The sequence below is a fragment of the Hyla sarda genome, unplaced genomic scaffold (genome assembly GCF_029499605.1).
Source record: "Hyla sarda isolate aHylSar1 unplaced genomic scaffold, aHylSar1.hap1 scaffold_91, whole genome shotgun sequence".
NCBI lineage: Eukaryota > Metazoa > Chordata > Amphibia > Anura > Hylidae > Hyla > Hyla sarda.
Window position 1 is genome coordinate 367,900 of NW_026610938.1, and position 24,047 is coordinate 391,946.

General features: G+C 48.0%; 4 non-coding genes and 3 pseudogenes across 4 annotated transcripts; all 7 read left to right on the forward strand.

Annotated features, from left to right (window-relative positions):
• Positions 1–1,364: 1,364 nt before the first annotated feature.
• LOC130349300 (U2 spliceosomal RNA) lies at positions 1,365–1,543 on the forward strand (annotated as a pseudogene).
• A 6,665-nt stretch (positions 1,544–8,208) lies between these two features.
• Positions 8,209–8,399, forward strand: LOC130349118 (U2 spliceosomal RNA). The gene has a single exon (XR_008886522.1). It is a non-coding gene; the product is annotated as a U2 spliceosomal RNA (small nuclear RNA).
• Positions 8,400–10,490: 2,091 nt separating this feature from the next.
• Positions 10,491–10,681, forward strand: LOC130349119 (U2 spliceosomal RNA). The gene has a single exon (XR_008886523.1). It is a non-coding gene; the product is annotated as a U2 spliceosomal RNA (small nuclear RNA).
• A 2,086-nt stretch (positions 10,682–12,767) lies between these two features.
• Positions 12,768–12,958, forward strand: LOC130349120 (U2 spliceosomal RNA). Its single transcript, XR_008886524.1, has one exon. It is a non-coding gene; the product is annotated as a U2 spliceosomal RNA (small nuclear RNA).
• A 2,079-nt stretch (positions 12,959–15,037) lies between these two features.
• On the forward strand, positions 15,038–15,174 carry LOC130349313 (U2 spliceosomal RNA; annotated as a pseudogene).
• Positions 15,175–16,625: 1,451 nt separating this feature from the next.
• Positions 16,626–16,798, forward strand: LOC130349279 (U2 spliceosomal RNA; annotated as a pseudogene).
• Positions 16,799–18,904: 2,106 nt separating this feature from the next.
• On the forward strand, positions 18,905–19,095 carry LOC130349122 (U2 spliceosomal RNA). The gene has a single exon (XR_008886526.1). It is a non-coding gene; the product is annotated as a U2 spliceosomal RNA (small nuclear RNA).
• The last annotated feature ends 4,952 nt before the right edge of the window (positions 19,096–24,047 follow it).

Consider the following 24,047-nt stretch of genomic DNA (forward strand, 5'->3'; position numbering starts at 1 on the left):
CTATACTTTAGACTGTATCTAAACCTGCTCCAACATGGACTGACATTCTGGCCTACTTTCAGCCGATGCGACTTGTCTGTCGCTGAACAGTCGCTTTTTATGTATTCAGCACCTATGTATAATGTTGTAAAAATGCTCTAGAAGCTAAAGTCGCAGAAATGTCACACATATTTGGCCTGCAACTTTCTGTGCGACAAATTCAGACAGGAAAAATCAGTATAAATCCTTAGAAAATTATCCCCCAGTGTCTCCATCTGCTGGCGGTATTGAATAAGCATTGCTGCACTGATGGGGTATGCATTAGACGAAAAAAAAGAAGAAAAAGAAGAATAATACGCCCAGAAAAGAGGCGAAAAGGAGAAAAACGTAAAAAAACGTGAAAAAAAAGTAAGAGGAAGAGAAGGGAAAAAAAGGTGGAAATGGGTTTAAAAGTGATTTCGGCGGAGAAATATATATATATATATATATATATATATATATATATATATATACGCGCACACACACACATATATATAAACGTATTCTCCGTTGAGATATTGCAGCTGCTGCTGTGTCCAGGCCCAGGAGCCTTAGCACTGTGCTGTGATGTCACTCAATACCACTGACATCACTAGGTGTAAACAACATCTCTCCTTTGCTGTGTATGTGACTATGGAGCTGTTTGGTGATGTCGTCTATTATGGCCTTCATAGAAGCAACAGGAGATTGTTGCATCCATCTAGAACCCTCAGAACTACAGTGCTATGATGTCACTCACTTCCACAGGCCTTGCAGAGTGTAAACAACAACAACCCAGCTTTGTTGTGTATGTAACCATAGGGATTTGTGATGTCACCTAGAACCTTCACAGCAGCGACAGCTTTATGAGGAGCATCAGCACTGCTATGCCTGAGCAGAACCATCACCGCCATAGGTTGTCAAATAACCCGGGTTTAACCCACACAGGTAAATCCAATGGGGTGCAGGCATGTCCTCTATGCTTACAGCTTCCCGTGGGTGTTGGTTTGATACCGTTTGGGGACAGCCAAGGAGGCATCTGCAGGCAACAAAGGTAGGTGTGTGCTTGTGTGTGTGTTTCCTATGCAGATCCTAAGCCCAGTGTCACATGCAAGTAGGAGGAGTAAGAAGGGTTCCTGGCAAATCCGGGTTATGGATTGCATTTAAAAAGGCCCCGTGGGAGTGCAATGGGCCCCTGTCTTGCTGCTTAGCAATAATGGTATGGGTTTAGGTTCTGCTGTGTGTACTGGTGGTTGACTGCCCCCCAGCCCAGAGTGTGCATGGAAAATTGTCTGGCAGCCTCCCTGACAGCAAGCAGTGATAGTGCCCATGAAGGGCACCTTGTTGGGCCCGCCCCTTTCACGGTTATCGCTTCTCGGCCTTTTGGCTAAGATCAAGTGTAGTATCTGTTCTTATCAGTTTAATATTTAATACTTACCTGGCAGGGGAGATACCATGATCGCTACGGTCTGAAGAACTCCAAGCATTGTGGTAGAGATTTTGCGTAGTACGATTGCAGTACTTTTCGTTCTTATTAGAACCGCATTTCTCTAGAGCATACCACCTGAAGATCGTCTCCTGCCTGCCTCGGAACATCTGAAGAAGGAGAAGATCTTGAAGACTGCAGCTCCGGAAGAAGCCGACGAAGAACCTGGAAGAAGGGAATCGGCGGTGAATTCCGGAACAGCGGCGAAGAGGAAGGCGGCGCAGAATCTTTTCGAAGAAACTCGCTGCCTCTGGAGAAGGATTTGCATAGCTCCTCCCACCGGGACCGGATCTGCATAGCTCCTCCCACCCGGGAAAGAAGACTTTGCGAAGCCTCTCTCCACAAGTAAGCAAGGAAGCGGAAAAGAGCCTGCTGGAAGAAGCCATGGCCTCAACCAGCAAGTCCACCCAGGAGGCTGCAGGGCAAGGCCTGGAGGTCCAGCCCCAACCACAGCAAGCTTCAACCTCCACCACGGCAAGGCAGAAGGGCGGCAGAATTCCTAACCTGGAAGCTCCAACCCTGGAGCCCTGGATGAGGCAGACTGTTGCCTTGAAGCTCAAGCCCGTGGATGGAAGGGTGCCGGACATGTCCCACGACGTGTTCTGCAAGAAGATGCTGGCGGATCAAGGCTTCCCCACGGCTGACACCCTGGGAATAGCAACCTTCTTTTCGGGAATCTTCTACATCACCTTTGCCACCATTGGGACCTGTAGAAGATACTGGGAGGTGGTGAAAGCGGCGAGTCCCGAATCCCCTTTCTCTCGCTTTGTGGGCAACTGCCTTATTCAAAGAGAGGAGAGGCGGGTGACGGTCTCAATGCGGAACCCACACACCCCAGGCACGGACATCTCGACCTTCCTGAAGCGCTTCTGCACCGTGGTGAGGGAGCCCACCCGCATCCTGAACTCACTCGGATACTGGACCTGCAAGTGGTCTGTGGTCGTCAGACTCAACAAGAACCCTGCTTCTCCAGACGGACTACAGCACCTGCCAACGACATTTGCCTTGGGCAACTCCACAGGACTTATCTTCTACCCGGACATGCCGCAGACCTGCAGGAGATGCGGCAAGATGGGCCACGAGGGCAAGGACTGTACGGAGGATGCCTGCAGGTATTGCCGTGTGACAGGTCACACGACCAAGGACTGCCCCAAGAGCAAGACCTGCAACCTCTGCGGACTGGCAGCCCACAGCTACAAGGACTGCCCCCAGAGGGAGAGAACATGGGCATCTGTGGCAGCGAGAGCACCGAAGCCAGCCCCAGCTCCGGAGCCAACACCACGGATGGCCAAGCCGACCAAGGAGGGTAAGAAGGCGAAAGCCACCACCCCTGCCCCGTCCCCCCCCTCCCCTGCCCCTCCCGCCCCATCCCCTGCCCCTCCCGCCCCATCTCCTGCCCCATCCCGCCCCACCCCTGCCCCATCCCGTCCCACCCCTGCCCCATCCCGTCCCACCCCTCCCCCTCCTGCCCCATCCCGTCCCACCCCTGCCCCTCCTACCCCATCCCGTCCCACCCCTGCCCCTCCTGCCCCATCCCGCCCCACCCCTGCCCCCCGTACCCCACCCCGGCCCACCCCTGCCCCGTCCTCCCCTGCCCGGCCCACCCCTGCCCCGTCCTCCCCTGCCCGGCCCACCCCTGCCCCGTCCTCCCCTGCCCGGGCACTCTCTCCTGCCCCCCGCCCCACCCAGCCTCCTTTCTCTCCTGGCCCAGCAGCACCTAACCCCCCTCCAGCTGCTGGTGCCCGCCCTTCGGAGGACTTTCCTGTGCTTCCTCCCCCAGGTACCATACAGAGGAAGAGGAAAGGAAGGGACAACGTATCAGAAGAGTCCCACAAAAGAAAGATAATCGAGACCTGCGAGACCCCTCAAGCTTCAGATGAGGAGGAGGAGATGGAGCAGGTCTGCGAGAGCCTTGAGGCTTCAGAAGGAGAGGAGGTGATGGAGCAGGCCCAAGTGGAGCAGGTCCAAGCAGAGCCAGTCCAAGCTCAATCTATGGAGGAGCTGCTGCAGGACCCAGAGGTTAAGAAAATCCTAGACACTCCGTCCAACACGGTCTACGACGAGTTCTTGGAAGGGCGCTACGAGAAGCCACAGGAGCCGACAGGCGCCAGAGAAGAGGACCCGTCCGACCAGACTGGTAACTAGTATCAGAACTAACCTCTCTTTTTATTCCCATGGCTGATCTCAACATCTTCTGCATTAATGTGAGGAGTATTAGAGCTTGGTTCAGATTTCAGACTGTTCTTACGTTCTTAGATTCCCAGAGGTGTGATGTTTACATGTTGCAGGAATGTGCTTTGTCTGCTTCTAGGTCTTACAACCATCTGGCCAGGCAGTGGCCTCACGGCCCTTCCTACTGGTCTGGTGGGGGCGACAATAGGTCTGCGGGGGTGGCCATCCTGATCAGGGGAGGTAACTTTGCACTTGATTCCGTCCGGGAGCTCGTCTGTGGCAGACTTCTTGTCGCAGACGGTTCCTGGGCGGGTGAGCCCGTGCGGCTCATCAACGTGTATGCCTCCCCTGAGAGGGATGTCCGACTGGAGGTTCTCCAGGCCCTGCGGGCTGAACTCGCCACCACTAGAGCAGTAGTGTTGGGTGGTGACTTCAACTGCCCCATTGAGGTGGAAGGGCGCAGTTCTGGCACATCCGCCAACCTGGACGTGACGTCTAAACTGCTGAATGAGATGGTGACGGAGGCATCCTTGCAGGACGTTGTCGGGTCCATCGGGAACGGCTCCGTAAACTATACGTGGAGCCGCCCCGATGGCTCGCTCCGTTCTCGGATAGACTTCATCTTCACTTCGAGAACAGTCAGAAAGGTGTCGTACTCTATGGTCCCCTGCTTCTTCTCTGACCACAGGGCCATTCGATTCCGGGGGACTCTGGGCCATGGATTCCCACCTGGCCCGGGCTCCTGGAAGTTGAATTGTGCCCTGTTGGAGCAGAGGGAGGTCATGGAGGAACTTAGGGATGCTTACCTTGTATGGCGAAATGACAAATGTCTGTTCAAGTGCATCAGCGATTGGTGGGAATATGTTAAAGTCGAATTCCGTTGTTTCTTTCAGGCAAAAGGCAGACAACAGGCGTGTGCGAAGAAGTGGGACTTGAGGAAACTGCAGCGCGAGCTGCGGTCCCTGCAGGACCTGCTCCAGTGTGGCTGGGACGTCAGGGAGGAGCTGGAGGAGACCAAAAAGAGCTTGAAAAGGCACTTTGAGGAGGAATCCAAGCGAATCGTCTTTCGTTCCAAGGTGGAGAACCTGGAGAAGGGTGAGAAATGTAACTCTTTCTTTTTCAGGAAGCTCCATGCCGGCCACACGCCCCTGACTGAGCTACGAGATGAGACCGGACACATGAGGAGCGGCAAGGAGGAAGTGGTGGGGGTCGTCCACGACTTCTACAGCAACCTCTACGCCCCCAAGTCATCCGACCCCGAAGCCGCCGAGAGGTTCCTGTCAGGTGTCACTAACGTTGTTGATCCCGCAGGTGCGGCGGCTATGGACGATCCCTTGACGGTGGGGGAGCTGCTCTCTGCCGCTAAATCCTTTAAGCCCGGCAGGACCCCGGGCAGTGACGGTCTCCCGGCCGAGCTCTACGTAGCGCTGGGTGACCTGATCTGTCCGGACCTGTTGGAGGTGTACGAGGAGATGGTGGTGGGGGGCAGAATGCCTCCGTCGTTGAGGGAAGGGATGATCACGATCTTGTATAAGCGGAAGGGGGAGAGATGTGACCTGAAAAACTGGCGTCCCATCTCTCTCCTGAACGTGGACTACAAGATCCTCGCCAAGGTGCTGGCCAACAGGCTGAAACCTGTCATGGGGCAGATCGTCCATCCGGACCAGACCTGCAGCATTCCTGGCCGCAGGATTGCCGACAGCCTTGCCCTTGTGAGAGACACGGTCCATTACATCCAGGACCGCGGGGGCCGCGCCGCCCTGGTCAGCTTAGATCAGGAGAAGGCGTTCGACCGTGTCTCCCACGCATTCATGGACAGGGTTTTGCGCAGGCTGGGTCTGGGGAAGATGTTTTGCTCTTTTGTTAACGTTATGTATTTTGACATTTACAGCACGGTGTTGGTGAACGGCTGGAAGACTGACCCCTTTCCTATTCTTTCAGGGGTTAGACAAGGCTGCCCTCTTTCACCTCTCCTTTTTGTTTGTGTTATAGAGCTCTTCGCTGAGACTATCCGGCAGAATGGAGAGATCAGAGGGATCACCGCACCAGGACCAGATCGCCACGAGGTCAAGTGCTCGCTCTACATGGACGACGTGACCGTCTTCTGCGCTGACCAGCGTTCGGTGACTGCACTCGTCCAGACCTGCGAGGACTTCGGCAGAGCTTCGGGGGCAAAAGTCAACTGCGGGAAGTCGGAGGCCATGCTCTTCGGGAAGTGGCACATGGCTTCTTCCGCCCCCTTCCCCTTTGCCGTTAAGCCGGACTTCATTCAAATTCTTGGAGTCTGGTTCGGGAAGGAAGGAGCGGCCCTTAAGTCTTGGCAAGACCGACTAGGAAGGATAAACTCAAAGATCGGACTGTGGAGCTCCAGAAAGCTCACGATGGAAGGCAAGGCACTTGTCCTGCGGAGTGAAGTTTTGCCTGTGCTCCAATATACCGCACAGGCCTGGCCTCCCCATACCACCGTTTGCAAGGCCATCACCCGGACAGTGTTTGGCTTCGTCTGGGGCAAAATGGACAGAGTCAAGAGGACCGTGATGTACAAGGAACCCCGCAAGGGTGGGAAGGGAATACCCGACATCCCCGCTCTGCTGAGGGCCTCCTTTGCATGTGTCACGGTGCAGCGGACTCTTGTTGAAAAGACTGGCTCAGCGGGCAGGTCCATGTCTCGCTTGCTTCTCATGCCCCTCTGGAGACAGCTGGGCTGGGACAAGTGGGACAGCTCCATCCCTTACAACTGGAACACTCCCTGGTTCTATGGGGATGTTGTCCGGTTTGTGAGGGAGCACCAGCTGGAAGGACTGAAACCAGACCTATGGAAGCCAAAGACAATCCACAAGCTCATCCGAGCTAAGGACTCGACCGAGCTGGTTCCGGGACTCCCCGCAGCCACTGCAGAGACAGTTTGGAACAATGTGGCCTCAAAGCGGCTTACCAATGGACACAAGGACTTGTCGTGGATGGCCGTCATGGGAGGTCTCTCTCTCAGGTCATTCATGCATGCCCGCAACCTGTGCAAGACCCGGTACTGCCCCCGTTGCCCCTACGTGGAGGAAACATCTTTCCACGTGTTTTGGCAGTGCCCCTTTGCACAGGGTCTGTTGGACGCCCTAGAACAGGAACTCAGAGACTCAGTGCCCAGGAGCTGCCTATCGTACCATTCGGTGCTTTACGGCCTGTTCCCTGGGACCCACGACGTGGAGGCCATCCAGGAGGCCTGGCGCCTTATGAACTGTTTTAAGGACGCAGTGTGGCTTGCCAGGAACCGCCTCGTGATCAACAGGGAAAACATGTCCGTCCGGGACTGCCGCAGGTTCATCAAGAACCTGCTTAGAGACTATTACATCTTGGACAGCTCGGCCGTTGATGAGGAAGAAGAGGAGTGAAGACCCCTCTCCTTCTCCCATGTCTCCCTGAAGATACAGCCCAACAGTTTGGCCCTGTGATCCGCCCCCTCCCTACCCCCACATAGTCGCCCACACCCCTACCCCGATCACAGATTGTATTATTTGGTTTTTGTTTGATCTCTTGTGCTTTTCTATTGCAGGATTGAGCTGAATGTTAGAGTAGCATGGTGTGCGATGTATAGCTTAGGGAACCTTTGCTGTGTATTGTACTATCATGCTTTGTGTGACTGTAATTTATTGTACGACTTGTAATGACTGAACGGAATATATATACGCGCACACACACACATATATATAAACGTATTCTCCGTTGAGATATTGCAGCCGCTGCTGTGTCCAGGCCCAGGAGCCTTAGCACTGTGCTGTGATGTCACTCAATACCACTGACATCACTAGGTGTAAACAACATCTCTCCTTTGCTGTGTATGTGACTATGGAGCTGTTTGGTGATGTCGTCTATTATGGCCTTCATAGAAGCAACAGGAGATTGTTGCATCCATCTAGAACCCTCAGAACTACAGTGCTATGATGTCACTCACTTCCACAGGCCTTGCAGACTGTAAACAACAACAACCCAGCTTTGTTGTGTATGTAACCATAGGGATTTGTGATGTCACCTAGAACCTTCACAGCAGCGACAGCTTTATGAGGAGCATCAGCACTGCTCTGCCTGAGCAGAACCATCACCGCCATAGGTTGTCAAATAACCCGGGTTTAACCCACACAGGTAAGTCCAATGGGGTGCAGGCATGTCCTCTATGCTTACAGCTTCCCGTGGGTGTTGGTTTGATACCGTTTGGGGACAGCCAAGGAGGCATCTGCAGGCAACAAAGGTAGGTGTGTGCTTGTGTGTGTGTTTCCTATGCAGATCCTAAGCCCAGTGTCACATGCAAGTAGGAGGAGTAAGAAGGGTTCCTGGCAAATCCGGGTTATGGATTGCATTTAAAAAGGCCCCGTGGGAGTGCAATGGGCCCCTGTCTTGCTGCTTAGCAATAATGGTATGGGTTTAGGTTCTGCTGTGTGTACTGGTGGTTGACTGCCCCCCAGCCCAGAGAGTGCATGGAAAATTGTCTGGTAGCCTCCCTGACAGCAAGCAGTGATAGTGCCCATGAAGGGCACCTTGTTGGGCCCGCCCCTTTCACGGTTATCGCTTCTCGGCCTTTTGGCTAAGATCAAGTGTAGTATCTGTTCTTATCAGTTTAATATCTGATACGTCCCCTATCTGGGGACCATATATTAAATGGATTTTTGAGAACGGGGGCCGATTTCGAAGCTTGCTTCCGTCGCCCTATGCATTGACCCGATATGGCAGTATCTTCGGGTACAGTGCACCACCCCCTTACAGGGTTAAAAAGAAAGATTCCTACTTTCATTGCTACCTGCTTGCTGGCTAGCCAGCTAGCCCGCCCTGTGGGCCTTGCTGCTGCTGCAGCCAAAAAACAAAAGGTGGTGCTGCTGCTGCTTCTGCTGCTTCTGCTTCTGCTTGTGTCTGGCCGCTGTTGGAGCGTCCAGGCACAGGACTTCTGCTGCTGCTGACTAAATGGCCTCCTTAATTGGATCATTTGAGTAGCCAGCACACCTGTGCAGGTAGGGCATGACATGATAGGCAGCTGCCTTGATAGCGGGTGGGTGCTGAATGTTCCTAATTGACAAAATAAGATTAATGCTTATGAAGAAATATAAAATCTCATCCCTTCCCCAATATCGCGCCACACCCCTACCCCTTAATTCCCTGCTTGAACTTGATGGACATATGTCTTTTTTCGACCGTACTAACTATGTAACTATGTAACATAACATGGGGGGGGGGGGGGGGTCTCCTGGCTGTTCACACAGGTGTGTCATTGCTGTACATTGACCATGCATTGCTTCTGTGGTATTGCAAAGGCAAAGACAAATGCTTCCAGCCATCCATTGCACTAATGGATTGGTCATCAGCTGGCTGTCTATGTCCCGCATCAATATAGACCAAAGTACAGAGGGTTAGGCTATGCTATTGTGCACCTACCTGATGCATCAGAAGGTGCGAGGCCCTTGCTAAATTCTGTGCACAGACTTTGAGATCTATACTTTAGACTGTATCTAAACCTGCTCCAACATGGACTGACATTCTGGCCTACTTTCAGCCGATGCGACTTGTCTGTCGCTGAACAGTCGCTTTTTATGTATTCAGCACCTATGTATAATGTTGTAAAAATGCTCTAGAAGCTAAAGTCGCAGAAATGTCACACATATTTGGCCTGCAACTTTCTGTGCGACAAATTCAGACAGGAAAAATCAGTATAAATCCTTAGAAAATTATCCCCCAGTGTCTCCATCTGCTGGCGGTATTGAATAAGCATTGCTGCACTGATGGGGTATGCATTAGACGAAAAAAAAGAAGAAAAAGAAGAATAATACGCCCAGAAAAGAGGCGAAAAGGAGAAAAACGTAAAAAAACGTGAAAAAAAAGTAAGAGGAAGAGAAGGGAAAAAAAGGTGGAAATGGGTTTAAAAGTGATTTCGGCGGAGAAATATATATATATATATATATATATATATATATATATATATATACGCGCACACACACACATATATATAAACGTATTCTCCGTTGAGATATTGCAGCCGCTGCTGTGTCCAGGCCCAGGAGCCTTAGCACTGTGCTGTGATGTCACTCAATACCACTGACATCACTAGGTGTAAACAACATCTCTCCTTTGCTGTGTATGTGACTATGGAGCTGTTTGGTGATGTCGTCTATTATGGCCTTCATAGAAGCAACAGGAGATTGTTGCATCCATCTAGAACCCTCAGAACTACAGTGCTATGATGTCACTCACTTCCACAGGCCTTGCAGAGTGTAAACAACAACAACCCAGCTTTGTTGTGTATGTAACCATAGGGATTTGTGATGTCACCTAGAACCTTCACAGCAGCGACAGCTTTATGAGGAGCATCAGCACTGCTCTGCCTGAGCAGAACCATCACCGCCATAGGTTGTCAAATAACCCGGGTTTAACCCACACAGGTAAGTCCAATGGGGTGCAGGCATGTCCTCTATGCTTACAGCTTCCCGTGGGTGTTGGTTTGATACCGTTTGGGGACAGCCAAGGAGGCATCTGCAGGCAACAAAGGTAGGTGTGTGCTTGTGTGTGTGTTTCCTATGCAGATCCTAAGCCCAGTGTCACATGCAAGTAGGAGGAGTAAGAAGGGTTCCTGGCAAATCCGGGTTATGGATTGCATTTAAAAAGGCCCCGTGGGAGTGCAATGGGCCCCTGTCTTGCTGCTTAGCAATAATGGTATGGGTTTAGGTTCTGCTGTGTGTACTGGTGGTTGACTGCCCCCCAGCCCAGAGTGTGCATGGAAAATTGTCTGGCAGCCTCCCTGACAGCAAGCAGTGATAGTGCCCATGAAGGGCACCTTGTTGGGCCCGCCCCTTTCACGGTTATCGCTTCTCGGCCTTTTGGCTAAGATCAAGTGTAGTATCTGTTCTTATCAGTTTAATATCTGATACGTCCCCTATCTGGGGACCATATATTAAATGGATTTTTGAGAACGGGGGCCGATTTCGAAGCTTGCTTCCGTCGCCCTATGCATTGACCCGATATGGCAGTATCTTCGGGTACAGTGCACCACCCCCTTACAGGGTTAAAAAGAAAGATTCCTACTTTCATTGCTACCTGCTTGCTGGCTAGCCAGCTAGCCAGCCCTGTGGGCCTTGCTGCTGCTGCAGCCAAAAAACAAAAGGTGGTGCTGCTGCTGCTTCTGCTTCTGCTTGTGTCTGGCCGCTGTTGGAGCGTCCAGGCACAGGACTTCTGCTGCTGCTGACTAAATGGCCTCCTTAATTGGATCATTTGAGTAGCCAGCACACCTGTGCAGGTAGGGCATGACATGATAGGCAGCTGCCTTGATAGCGGGTGGGTGCTGAATGTTCCTAATTGACAAAATAAGATTAATGCTTATGAAGAAATATAAAATCTCATCCCTTCCCCAATATCGCGCCACACCCCTACCCCTTAATTCCCTGGTTGAACTTGATGGACATATGTCTTTTTTCGACCGTACTAACTATGTAACTATGTAACATAACATGGGGGGGGGGGAGGGGGGGGTCTCCTGGCTGTTCACACAGGTGTGTCATTGCTGTACATTGACCATGCATTGCTTCTGTGGTATTGCAAAGGCAAAGACAAATGCTTCCAGCCATCCATTGCACTAATGGATTGGTCATCAGCTGGCTGTCTATGTCCCGCATCAATATAGACCAAAGTACAGAGGGTTAGGCTATGCTATTGTGCACCTACCTGATGCATCAGAAGGTGCGAGGCCCTTGCTAAATTCTGTGCACAGACTTTGAGATCTATACTTTAGACTGTATCTAAACCTGCTCCAACATGGACTGACATTCTGGCCTACTTTCAGCCGATGCGACTTGTCTGTCGCTGAACAGTCGCTTTTTATGTATTCAGCACCTATGTATAATGTTGTAAAAATGCTCTAGAAGCTAAAGTCGCAGAAATGTCACACATATTTGGCCTGCAACTTTCTGTGCGACAAATTCAGACAGGAAAAATCAGTATAAATCCTTAGAAAATTATCCCCCAGTGTCTCCATCTGCTGGCGGTATTGAATAAGCATTGCTGCACTGATGGGGTATGTATTAGACGAAAAAAAAGAAGAAAAAGAAGAATAATACGCCCAGAAAAGAGGCGAAAAGGAGAAAAACGTAAAAAAACGTGAAAAAAAAGTAAGAGGAAGAGAAGGGAAAAAAAGGTGGAAATGGGTTTAAAAGTGATTTCGGCGGAGAAATATATATATATATATATATATATATATATATATATATATACGCGCACACACACACATATATATATAAACGTATTCTCCGTTGAGATATTGCAGCCGCTGCTGTGTCCAGGCCCAGGAGCCTTAGCACTGTGCTGTGATGTCACTTAATACCACTGACATCACTAGGTGTAAACAACATCTCTCCTTTGCTGTGTATGTGACTATGGAGCTGTTTGGTGATGTCGTCTATTATGGCCTTCATAGAAGCAACAGGAGATTGTTGCATCCATCTAGAACCCTCAGAACTACAGTGCTATGATGTCACTCACTTCCACAGGCCTTGCAGAGTGTAAACAACAACAACCCAGCTTTGTTGTGTATGTAACCATAGGGATTTGTGATGTCACCTAGAACCTTCACAGCAGCGACAGCTTTATGAGGAGCATCAGCACTGCTCTGCCTGAGCAGAACCATCACCGCCATAGGTTGTCAAATAACCCGGGTTTAACCCACACAGGTAAGTCCAATGGGGTGCAGGCATGTCCTCTATGCTTACAGCTTCCCGTGGGTGTTGGTTTGATACCGTTTGGGGACAGCCAAGGAGGCATCTGCAGGCAACAAAGGTAGGTGTGTGCTTGTGTGTGTGTTTCCTATGCAGATCCTAAGCCCAGTGTCACATGCAAGTAGGAGGAGTAAGAAGGGTTCCTGGCAAATCCGGGTTATGGATTGCATTTAAAAAGGCCCCGTGGGAGTGCAATGGGCCCCTGTCTTGCTGCTTAGCAATAATGGTATGGGTTTAGGTTCTGCTGTGTGTACTGGTGGTTGACTGCCCCCCAGCCCAGAGTGTGCATGGAAAATTGTCTGGCAGCCTCCCTGACAGCAAGCAGTGATAGTGCCCATGAAGGGCACCTTGTTGGGCCCGCCCCTTTCACGGTTATCGCTTCTCGGCCTTTTGGCTAAGATCAAGTGTAGTATCTGTTCTTATCAGTTTAATATCTGATACGTCCCCTATCTGGGGACCATATATTAAATGGATTTTTGAGAACGGGGGCCGATTTCGAAGCTTGCTTCCGTCGCCCTATGCATTGACCCGATATGGCAGTATCTTCGGGTACAGTGCACCACCCCCTTACAGGGTTAAAAAGAAAGATTCCTACTTTCATTGCTACCTGCTTGCTGGCTAGCCAGCTAGCCAGCCCTGTGGGCCTTGCTGCTGCTGCAGCCAAAAAACAAAAGGTGGTGCTGCTGCTGCTTCTGCTGCTTCTGCTTCTGCTTGTGTCTGGCCGCTGTTGGAGCGTCCAGGCACAGGACTTCTGCTGCTGCTGACTAAATGGCCTCCTTAATTGGATCATTTGAGTAGCCAGCACACCTGTGCAGGTAGGGCATGACATGATAGGCAGCTGCCTTGATAGCGGGTGGGTGCTGAATGTTCCTAATTGACAAAATAAGATTAATGCTTATAAAGAAATATAAAATCTCATCCCTTCCCCAATATCGCGCCACACCCCTACCCCTTAATTCCCTGGTTGAACTTGATGGACATATGTCTTTTTTCGACCGTACTAACTATGTAACTATGTAACATAACATGGGGGGGGGGGGGGTCTCCTGGCTGTTCACACAGGTGTGTCATTGCTGTACATTGACCATGCATTGCTTCTGTGGTATTGCAAAGGCAAAGACAAATGCTTCCAGCCATCCATTGCACTAATGGATTGGTCATCAGCTGGCTGTCTATGTCCCGCATCAATATAGACCAAAGTACAGAGGGTTAGGCTATGCTATTGTGCACCTACCTGATGCATCAGAAGGTGCGAGGCCCTTGCTAAATTCTGTGCACAGACTTTGAGATCTATACTTTAGACTGTATCTAAACCTGCTCCAACATGGACTGACATTCTGGCCTACTTTCAGCCGATGCGACTTGTCTGTCGCTGAACAGTCGCTTTTTATGTATTCAGCACCTATGTATAATGTTGTAAAAATGCTCTAGAAGCTAAAGTCGCAGAAATGTCACACATATTTGGCCTGCAACTTTCTGTGCGACAAATTCAGACAGGAAAAATCAGTATAAATCCTTAGAAAATTATCCCCCAGTGTCTCCATCTGCTGGCGGTATTGAATAAGCATTGCTGCACTGATGGGGTATGCATTAGACGAAAAAAAAGAAGAAAAAGAAGAATAATACGCCCAGAAAAGAGGCGAAAAGGAGAAAAACGTAAAAAAACGTGAAAAAAAAGTAAGAGGAAGAGAAGGGAAAAAAAGGTGGAAATGGGTTTAAAAGTGATTTCGGCGGAGAAATATATATATATATATATATATATATATATATACGCGCACACACACACATATATATAAACGTATTCTCCGTTGAGATATTGCAGCCGCTGCTGTGTCCAGGCCCAGGAGCCTTAGCACTGTGCTGTGATGTCACTCAATACCACTGACATCACTAGGTGTAAACAACATCTCTCCTTTGCTGTGTATGTGACTATGGAGCTGTTTGGTGATGTCGTCTATTATGGCCTTCATAGAAGCAACAGGAGATTGTTGCATCCATCTAGAACCCTCAGAACTACAGTGCTATGATGTCACTCACTTCCACAGGCCTTGCAGACTGTAAACAACAACAACCCAGCTTTGTTGTGTATGTAACCATAGGGATTTGTGATGTCACCTAGAACCTTCACAGCAGCGACAGCTTTATGAGGAGCATCAGCACTGCTCTGCCTGAGCAGAACCATCACCGCCATAGGTTGTCAAATAACCCGGGTTTAACCCACACAGGTAAGTCCAATGGGGTGCAGGCATGTCCTCTATGCTTACAGCTTCCCGTGGGTGTTGGTTTGATACCGTTTGGGGACAGCCAAGGAGGCATCTGCAGGCAACAAAGGTAGGTGTGTGCTTGTGTGTGTGTTTCCTATGCAGATCCTAAGCCCAGTGTCACATGCAAGTAGGAGGAGTAAGAAGGGTTCCTGGCAAATCCGGGTTATGGATTGCATTTAAAAAGGCCCCGTGGGAGTGCAATGGGCCCCTGTCTTGCTGCTTAGCAATAATGGTATGGGTTTAGGTTCTGCTGTGTGTACTGGTGGTTGACTGCCCCCCAGCCCAGAGTGTGCATGGAAAATTGTCTGGCAGCCTCCCTGACAGCAAGCAGTGATAGTGCCCATGAAGGGCACCTTGTTGGGCCCGCCCCTTTCACGGTTATCGCTTCTCGGCCTTTTGGCTAAGATCAAGTGTAGTATCTGCTCACTTGGTCTGGTCAGAGGGTGTCTGGGGTACCCGGCTCCTTGGCCTGGGGGGATCGTCCTTCTTAACGGAGGGACTTCACCCCCCTGCTGCTATTAGGGAGCCGGCTTAGTCCCCAGACAACGGGAGGCGATCACCCTTCACTGCCCACTCTTTGGTGGGGGAGTGTTTTTCTGTCCCTGCCTGGACACGCCTATTGAAGATGGAAGAGATCATGGACACCTCTCAATCTGTTGGAGAGGAGGTTCCTTTTTTTGGGAAGATCAAGAATGGGGTCCGGATCCTGCTGAAAGACCTTGAGAAGAAAAGAAGAGGACTTTCCTTTGTAATGGAGGAAATTCTTTTTGGAGTTTTGGAAATTGCAAAGACACAAATCCTTTCCATGTTGGAATTTCCAAAGAAAGGGTGCTTTGATGTTATTTTGGTTTCCGAAGAGGATTATGATTTATTTTGGAAGAAATTTGAGACAATCAAGTCTGATCCAGTGTGGGAGGGCGTGGAAGTCATTCCCCACTTTCCCAGGAGAGAAAGAATTTTAACGGTGAGGATGTATAGTCCTTACGTCCCTGAGGAGGATATTATAATTCTTTTGACCCAATTTTGTGAGGAAATTGCGCCACTTGGGAAAATTTATAATCAGTATGGAGTCTGGACAACAAAGTGGAGATTTAAAGTAAAGTTCAAGGAAGACGCAGATGGAAGAGTTCTTTATCCCCCTGCCCGTTTTAAAATAGGGGTTATCAATGGAGATATGTTTTTTGCAGGTATGCAGAATTTCTGTAGAAAATGCAAGAAATATGGCCATTTAAAGGAAGAGTGCACCTCAATGTGGTGCCAAAAATGCCAAAAAGAAGGTCATGAAATCGAATCCTGTAGCCAAAAAAGTAAATGTAATTTATGTAACAAAATTGGTCACATGTATGTGAACTGTCCAAAGAGGAAGAAGAAAAGAGAAGAAGAAGTTTCTGAACAAGAGCCAGAAATTAAAAGATCTGTGGTAACCCAAGAGCCAAAAATTGTTGGAAAAGAGATGATAGTAGAAGAAAAGAACATTGGAGAGCATAAGAGTAAAAAGAAAAATGAAGAGCCGGTGAGAGATTTAAGAGGATATTCAGGGTCTTTCCAAACTATTTTGGAGAGAGCTCCAGATGAGGAAAGAGAATTGTTCTTACAGGACCTGGATAATCTATTATCCACCTTTAAAGCCAAGTTGCCTGCAGTAAGAAACAAAGTTTATGATTCTTTTCGCCCTGACGTGGATCGATTTATGGTAACTTATAAAATACCGGCCTGGTTGGCCATCCCAGTAAAAAGGGGAAATGGAAAAAGGAAGCTTAACCTATGGTTTAATTGATTACTTGGCAGTTTACGCCCGGAGAAAGGGAATGAATTTGTTATAATTTTGGAATGTTTATTATTTTTATTGTTGTTATAATATTTTATTTCAATTTGTCTTTTTTTAGGAATAAATAAAAGTGTTACCTGATGATGAACAAAACAATCGAGTCCATATAAGATCTTGGAGCTCTGATTGAGTTCTGAGGGCTAACTTAAAAAAAAAAAAATCTGTTCTTATCAGTTTAATATCTGATACGTCCCCTATCTGGGGACCATATATTAAATGGATTTTTGAGAACGGGGGCCGATTTCGAAGCTTGCTTCCGTCGCCCTATGCATTGACCCGATATGGCAGTATCTTCGGGTACAGTGCACCACCCCCTTACAGGGTTAAAAAGAAAGATTCCTACTTTCATTGCTACCTGCTTGCTGGCTAGCCAGCTAGCCAGCCCTGTGGGCCTTGCTGCTGCTGCAGCCAAAAAACAAAAGGTGGTGCTGCTGCTGCTTCTGCTGCTTCTGCTTCTGCTTCTGCTTGTGTCTGGCCGCTGTTGGAGCGTCCAGGCACAGGACTTCTGCTGCTGCTGACTAAATGGCCTCCTTAATTGGATCATTTGAGTAGCCAGCACACCTGTGCAGGTAGGGCATGACATGATAGGCAGCTGCCTTGATAGCGGGTGGGTGCTGAATGTTCCTAATTGACAAATAAGATTAATGCTCATGAAGAAATATAAAATCTCATCCCTTCCCCAATATCGCGCCACACCCCTACCCCTTAATTCCCTGGTTGAACTTGATGGACATATGTCTTTTTTCGACCGTACTAACTATGTAACTATGTAACATAACATGGGGGGGGGGGGGGGGGGTCTCCTGGCTGTTCACACAGGTGTGTCATTGCTGTACATTGACCATGCATTGCTTCTGTGGTATTGCAAAGGCAAAGACAAATGCTTCCAGCCATCCATTGCACTAATGGATTGGTCATCAGCTGGCTGTCTATGTCCCGCATCAATATAGACCAAAGTACAGAGGGTTAGGCTATGCTATTGTGCACCTACCTGATGCATCAGAAGGTGCGAGGCCCTTGCTAAATTCTGTGCACAGACTTTGAGATCTATACTTTAGACTGTATCTAAACCTGCTCCAACATGGACTGACATTCTGGCCTACTTTCAGCCGATGCGACTTGTCTGTCGCTGAACAGTCGCTTTTTATGTATTCAGCACCTATGTATAATGTTGTAAAAATGCTCTAGAAGCTAAAGTCGCAGAAATGTCACACATATTTGGCCTGCAACTTTCTGTGCGACAAATTCAGACAGGAAAAATCAGTATAAATCCTTAGAAAATTATCCCCAGTGTCTCCATCTGCTGGCGGTATTGAATAAGCATTGCTGCACTGATGGGGTATGCATTAGACGAAAAAAAAGAAGAAAAAGAAGAATAATACGCCCAGAAAAGAGGCGAAAAGGAGAAAAACGTAAAAAAAACGTGAAAAAAAAGTAAGAGGAAGAGAAGGGAAAAAAAGGTGGAAATGGGTTTAAAAGTGATTTCGGCGGAGAAATATATATATATATATATATATATATATATATATATATATATATATACGCGCACACACACACATATATATAAACGTATTCTCCGTTGAGATATTGCAGCCGCTGCTGTGTCCAGGCCAGGAGCCTTAGCACTGTGCTGTGATGTCACTCAATACCACTGACATCACTAGGTGTAAACAACATCTCTCCTTTGCTGTGTATGTGACTATGGAGCTGTTTGGTATGATGTCGTCTATTATGGCCTTCATAGAAGCAACAGGAGATTGTTGCATCCATCTAGAACCCTCAGAACTACAGTGCTATGATGTCACTCATTTCCACAGGCCTTGCAGAGTGTAAACAACAACAACCCAGCTTTGTTGTGTATGTAACCATAGGGATTTGTGATGTCACCTAGAACCTTCACAGCAGCGACAGCTTTATGAGGAGCATCAGCACTGCTCTGCCTGAGCAGAACCATCACCGCCATAGGTTGTCAAATAACCCGGGTTTAACCCACACAGGTAAGTCCAATGGGGTGCAGGCATGTCCTCTATGCTTACAGCTTCCCGTGGGTGTTGGTTTGATACCGTTTGGGGGACAGCCAAGGAGGCATCTGCAGGCAACAAAGGTAGGTGTGTGCTTGTGTGTGTGTTTCCTATGCAGATCCTAAGCCCAGTGTCACATGCAAGTAGGAGGAGTAAGAAGGGTTCCTGGCAAATCCGGGTTATGGATTGCATTTAAAAAAGGCCCCGTGGGAGTGCAATGGGCCCCTGTCTTGCTGCTTAGCAATAATGGTATGGGTTTAGGTTCTGCTGTGTGTACTGGTGGTTGACTGCCCCCCCAGCCCAGAGTGTGCATGGAAAATTGTCTGGCAGCCTCCCTGACAGCAAGCAGTGATAGTGCCCATGAAGGGCACCTTGTTGGGCCCGCCCCTTTCACGGTTATCGCTTCTCGGCCTTTTGGCTAAGATCAAGTGTAGTATCTGTTCTTATCAGTTTAATATCTGATACGTCCCCTATCTGGGGACCATATATTAAATGGATTTTTGAGAACGGGGGCCGATTTCGAAGCTTGCTTCCGTCGCCCTATGCATTGACCCGATATGGCAGTATCTTCGGGTACAGTGCACCACCCCCTTACAGGGTTAAAAAGAAAGATTCCTACTTTCATTGCTACCTGCTTGCTGGCTAGCCAGCTAGCCAGCCCTGTGGGCCTTGCTGCTGCTGCAGCCAAAAAACAAAAGGTGGTGTGCTGCTGCTGCTTCTGCTGCTTCTGCTTCTGCTTCTGCTTGTGTCTGGCCGCTGTTGGAGCGTCCAGGCACAGGACTTCTGCTGCTGCTGACTAAATGGCCTCCTTAATTGGATCATTTGAGTAGCCAGCACACCTGTGCAGGTAGGGCATGACATGATAGGCAGCTGCCTTGATAGCGGGTGGGTGCTGAATGTTCCTAATTGACAAAATAAGATTAATGCTTATGAAGAAATATAAAATCTCATCCCTTCCCCAATATCGCGCCACACCCCTACCCCTTAATTCCCTGGTTGAACTTGATGGACATATGTCTTTTTTCGACCGTACTAACTATGTAACTATGTAACATAACATGGGGGGGGGGGGGGGTCTCCTGGCTGTTCACACAGGTGTGTCATTGCTGTACATTGACCATGCATTGCTTCTGTGGTATTGCAAAGGCAAAGACAAATGCTTCCAGCCATCCATTGCACTAATGGATTGGTCATCAGCTGGCTGTCTATGTCCCGCATCAATATAGACCAAAGTACAGAGGGTTAGGCTATGCTATTGTGCACCTACCTGATGCATCAGAAGGTGCGAGGCCCTTGCTAAATTCTGTGCACAGACTTTGAGATCTATACTTTAGACTGTATCTAAACCTGCTCCAACATGGACTGACATTCTGGCCTACTTTCAGCCGATGCGACTTGTCTGTCGCTGAACAGTCGCTTTTTATGTATTCAGCACCTATGTATAATGTTGTAAAAATGCTCTAGAAGCTAAAGTCGCAGAAATGTCACACATATTTGGCCTGCAACTTTCTGTGCGACAAATTCAGACAGGAAAAATCAGTATAAATCCTTAGAAAATTATCCCCCAGTGTCTCCATCTGCTGGCGGTATTGAATAAGCATTGCTGCACTGATGGGGTATGCATTAGACGAAAAAAAAGAAGAAAAAGAAGAATAATACGCCCAGAAAAGAGGCGAAAAGGAGAAAAACGTAAAAAAACGTGAAAAAAAAGTAAGAGGAAGAGAAGGGAAAAAAAGGTGGAAATGGGTTTAAAAGTGATTTCGGCGGAGAATATATATATATATATATATATATATATATATATATATATATACGCGCACACACACACATATATATAAACGTATTCTCCGTTGAGATATTGCAGCCGCTGCTGTGTCCAGGCCCAGGAGCCTTAGCACTGTGCTGTGATGTCACTCAATACCACTGACATCACTAGGTGTAAACAACATCTCTCCTTTGCTGTGTATGTGACTATGGAGCTGTTTGGTGATGTCGTCTATTATGGCCTTCATAGAAGCAACAGGAGATTGTTGCATCCATCTAGAACCCTCAGAACTACAGTGCTATGATGTCACTCACTTCCACAGGCCTTGCAGAGTGTAAACAACAACAACCCAGCTTTGTTGTGTATGTAACCATAGGGATTTGTGATGTCACCTAGAACCTTCACAGCAGCGACAGCTTTATGAGGAGCATCAGCACTGCTCTGCCTGAGCAGAACCATCACCGCCATAGGTTGTCAAATAACCCGGGTTTAACCCACACAGGTAAGTCCAATGGGGTGCAGGCATGTCCTCTATGCTTACAGCTTCCCGTGGGTGTTGGTTTGATACCGTTTGGGGACAGCCAAGGAGGCATCTGCAGGCAACAAAGGTAGGTGTGTGCTTGTGTGTGTGTTTCCTATGCAGATCCTAAGCCCAGTGTCACATGCAAGTAGGAGGAGTAAGAAGGGTTCCTGGCAAGTCCGGGTTATGGATTGCATTTAAAAAGGCCCCGTGGGAGTGCAATGGGCCCCTGTCTTGCTGCTTAGCAATAATGGTATGGGTTTAGGTTCTGCTGTGTGTACTGGTGGTTGACTGCCCCCCAGCCCAGAGTGTGCATGGAAAATTGTCTGGCAGTCTCCCTGACAGCAAGCAGTGATAGTGCCCATGAAGGGCACCTTGTTGGGCCCGCCCCTTTCACGGTTATCGCTTCTCGGCCTTTTGGCTAAGATCCTGTGCGGTTTACCGGGCAGGGTAGGAGTCGGAAGGGGTGGTGATCGGGGCCCTCTTTTGCGGGGGGGCCCTGGATTGTTACTGGGTTGCGATAGTGGGTATCTTAACCTGCAAAAATGAGCGGAGAGAGGACTCGAGGACTCGAGGATACGGTGCGGATTTACGTTCCTGGCGAACACCGGGGGACGATTGGATTGGATCAAGTTGTGCTGGAGATTCTTCGCAAGCTCCAGTACCTTCAGGTATGGCATGTAATCGCTATGCAAGACTTCCCTAGGCAAGGGATTTACGATATAACCTTTTATGATTCTGAGGTTTGCCAGAGGGTCTACATGGACTTAGAAGTGATGAAGAGGAGGAATGAGCCAGCTATAATGAGTAAGGTGAAAGTGGAGCCATTATTCATGAATATGTCTAAGGTTGTTATAGTCCATATGTACAACCCGAAGGTTTCGGATGAGATGGTGACCAATTTTTTGTACCGATATTGTGATGAAGTTAAATTTCTTGGAAGACTCAAGAACAGACATGGGTACTTTAATTGTAAAAGGAAATTTGTTGTAAAATTTAAAAAGGACGAAGGAATGGAAGAGGGAAGGAAGAGTATACCACAGGTATTTTCTATTGGAGGAGAAAGAGGTTTTTGTTTTTATGAAGGACAGTTGCAGTACTGTAGACGTTGTCACGCTTATGGACATGTACAGGAGTCTTGCCCTGAGCAAGGAGTATGCTGCAGGAATTGTGGGAAATCAGGTCACAACTCGGGTGAATGTACTGAGAAGAAAACGTGTGATATCTGTGGTAGTGAGGAGCATTTGGCTAGAGGATGCAGTTTATGGTATAGAAAGAAAATGAGCTATGCTGACGCAGCAGGAAATAGAAGAGAGGAAAGAGGAGAAAGGCCATTTCCACGTGTTTTTGGTGTGAATGCTGAGGTGACTCAGGTGATTGACGAGAACTCTGTAAAAGGGAGTGCAGCAGGTGTGACAGTGCAGCACATGAATACTCAGGAAAAATCTGGAAAAGGGGAGGAGGGTGACTCCACTGGTGTGCATTGTGAGGAGACTGGTGTTGGTGAAGAGTTTACTGAGGTCAGTAAGAAGAAAGCACGTAAAGGGAAAAAAGAGAAAGTGGTGGAGAGTGTGGAGACTGTGTGTAGGGAGGTTCCCCCATGTGAAGAAACAATTGAGGATTTTGAATGCCCAAACCCAGTGGTGGGGGAGGAGGAGGGGATGGAGTTTCAGGAGAATGAGAGTGAGAGATCCCTAACACCTGGGCAGAGGGTGATTAGTGGGGAGGAGAATGTAACATCTGAAGAGGAGGAGAAGGAGGAGGAGGAGGGGGAAGATGAAGATGAAGATGCAAATGGAGGCTTTCAAGGTAAAAGTAAAAGGTGTAAGAAAGGGAGTTGGTCAGGGGATCAGACGGATCCTGTGTATGGAGGTGAGAAAATGATGGACAGGGACTCTCAAGTGGGGTCGCCTGATTGCTATGGGATGCTGCTAAGGAAGGTTGAAGGTCAGAATACTAACTTCTAGTTAAAATGGATGTTAAGAAAATGGATTGCCTTCTTTCCTTTTTAATGGCATTGGTTGTGGCTACTCTTAATGTTCGGAGTATAGGAACAACCATCAGAAGAGCAGCAGTTTTTGATTTTTTGGAGAATGTGAAGGGAGATATATTTTGTTTACAGGAGTGTGCAATTAAGTCTGCACCTTATGTAGATGAATGGAAGAGAGGGCAGTCTTTTTGGTCTACATGCACAGAGAATAAAAATGAAGGTGTGGGGATTTTATTGTGTAACAGGGACATTAAAGTTTTAAATTGCCAAGTTTTAGTACCAGGTCGTTGTATGGTTTTAAATTTTCAGTTTTTAGGCCAGAGAATGAGAGTTTTTAATGTATATGCGCCAGCAGAAAAACAGGCACGTGTGTTATTTTTAGAGTCTCTTAAACTTTTTATTCCTGGTCGTGATGGTACTATTATTGTTGGTGATTTTAACTGCATTAGATCCGTCAATGATCGTGAGAGCTCTGCTAAGGTTAGAACTGATATTACTTCAAATGTTTTAAACCAAATTATTCAAGACTTACATTATTCTGATGTTGGACTGATGGTTAGCACTGATGAAAGATACACCTATATATCAGATAGTGGCCGCTGTAAATCCCGGATTGATTACATTCTTGTCTCTGAGGGGATTAAGGTGGTCCGGTGCAATCAAATGATGTCAACTTTCTCAGATCATAAGATGGTGTCGGCAGAAATAAGTATTGCAGAGTCCTTTCATTTTGGTAGAGGGCTCTGGAAATTAAATGTAAGTCTATTAGAAGATGAAGAAGTAATGGCCGGTTTTAAAGATTTTTTTTTATCTTGTACTTCTAAACAATCTGTTTTTAGTAATGTTTTAGCTTGGTGGGATTGGGCAAAAAGTGAGTTTGCTAAGTATTTTAAGTTCATTTGCATAAGGAGGGCACAAGAAAAGAGGAGGGGTTATGAAAGGCTTATCTCACGTTTAGAAACTCTCTTTAAGTTTAAACATGTTGGTGTGGAGGTGGAGGAGGAAATTGAGAAGGTGAAAATTGAGATGAAGAACAGGTTGTTGGAAAGAGGTAGAAATATTGTTTTTAAATCCAAAGTTCAACATTTGGAGGAAAATGAACAATGTACAAGATATTTCTTTAAAAAATGTTTTAATGCTAGGGGTGTTTTTAAGTCTGTTTTAACTCCTACAGGGGAAGTTGTTGGTGATGAGATGGTGAAGGAGATTGGCAGATTTTATGAAACACTTTTTAGTAATAAGAGCAGAGCCAGTGAGACGGAGATG